This window comes from Etheostoma spectabile, chromosome 9, assembly GCF_008692095.1.
Source record: "Etheostoma spectabile isolate EspeVRDwgs_2016 chromosome 9, UIUC_Espe_1.0, whole genome shotgun sequence".
Taxonomy (NCBI): Eukaryota; Metazoa; Chordata; class Actinopteri; order Perciformes; family Percidae; genus Etheostoma; species Etheostoma spectabile.
This window is the reverse complement of record NC_045741.1, coordinates 3,202,088-3,204,157: the sequence shown is the minus strand read 5'-3', so window position 1 is coordinate 3,204,157 and position 2,070 is coordinate 3,202,088.

Below are 2,070 nucleotides of genomic sequence, written 5' to 3'. Positions count from 1 at the left end.
GAAATATACTGTGTCTGTGATAGCTTATCTTTGTATCCAAACCAAATGCGCACACACCTGGCACACAGTGCGTATGAGCACGTCTTACTCTGCATTCCCAGTAAGTTATTAACCAGCAGCCTATGCGCAGCTGTGCGCACTGTTGCTGGTTGATATGTACGCCAATATGAAGCAGGAGGAGTTCATAACATCAATACATGCATCCAACTATTTTTTAAATGTTCTCACAAATGTCACATGACCATAAATTGCCTATTTCATTTTCTTTAATTTTACAATTAATTACTATATGTCACATACTAAATTGAAAACTAAACTACTGAAGACGGTCCTGATGAGATAAATAATAAAACAATAAACCTCATACAGAAATATTTCAAAAATCTAATCTCATTCTGTATGTGGGATGTTTTCCTGAGATTTGGATTATTATAAAATTGGAGATAACTGTTTTACTACCAGTACTGTAAGAATGACATGTCTACAAATTCAGCAGACACAGTCCAATTCACTCATGTAGGCTATAGCAAATAAATGAAAATCAGCGTTAGTTTTATATTCCAAAAGGCCTTAGATTGGGTTTAGTACATGGAACGCTCCTGCACATACTGGGAAGTGGCTAGGGTGGGGTGGGGGCACATATGCTAATGTAAATAAACAAATGTGCAATAAAGAACTCATAGCCTCACAGATTAATATTTTGAAAATGTTTAATCCTGTTGAAAAGCCCCTCATCTTCCAAAACTATTCCAGTTCTAAGATTCATTATAGGTTTGAGCATCAGTTTCACAGGAACTCAGTGGAGGTATGACGACTCTCATCGCATAGAAACTACATCCTCCAAAGATGTTTTGCAATGTAGTTTCGACACTCATTTCCCAGCCAAATGTGTGTTTTCCACGAGAGAAGAATCAGCTTTAGAGCAACAGCGCCCTCGCGTGGGCCGGTGATGACAGCACACTCAGTAAAACGCCCTGCCTGCAGAAAGCGCCAGTCATGCAAAAGAAAACAAAAAAACAAGTGAGACTGATGCAGTCTAAACTTCCGGATTAGGTCCAACACCTGAAAGAATGAGTGTTTAATTGCTCTTTAATGGTTGACCAATACAATTCAGGCGAGACAAGCACTTCATGTTGTCTCGGATGGACACTGGGTTTTATTTACTGATTCATTTTGAGGACACACACGAAGAATTTTGCTTTGGGTCGTATTGCTCAAAATGTGCTTACTCATACAAAACACACGACAAAACAAACAATAAATACACACTAATATACACACTCATTTATACACACGACAGATAGACAACACAAAACACGACAGACAGTTGAGATTATAGTGCAACGAGTGCAAAGAATGCAGGAGAAATTATAATTATGATAGTTATTAATATTTTATTTACGGCGCATAGTGCAAAGGGTGCTGGAATAAATAGTATTTTGTTATCATTTTGTTATATAAGTATTATCACAATTGTAAGTTCTTCATTTATCCTATGTAACCACACGACAATAAAATACACAATTATGCCAAATAACTATTTTCATTTAATCAATTTGAGAAGTCATTGCAGACACTTTTACAATACAAATATAATATATTACTAACAAAAATATGATGCATATAGAGGCTACTTAAACCCCAAACCTTTTGAGCACTTATATTGTAGCCTTTTTTTGTGAATAAACAAATAGACTGCAGTCCCAATAGAGTCACTAAGCAGAAATGGTGGACAAAATAACACGAACAGCTTCGGAAAATCCGTAGCCTATATCTGCACTATTTTTCAATGATGCGTATAAGATGCATAAACATTTGAAATAGATATGTATTCAGTGTTTTCTGTTTAATTGTTGAGGCCGTCAGAGGTGTAGTTTGTGTGGATGCACCGTTAACAGGCCAACACTGTGTTATAGTTGGATGGTGCTGTTGGTTTGATAATCCCCATCACAGTCTATGGCCTCTCTACTAAAAAAGCGTCATGGGCATGGCACAGAGTCAGACCCACTGACTATTTTGGACAGGCAACACGTGGCACTGTTACTGGAGAGAGAGAGAGAGAGAGAGAGA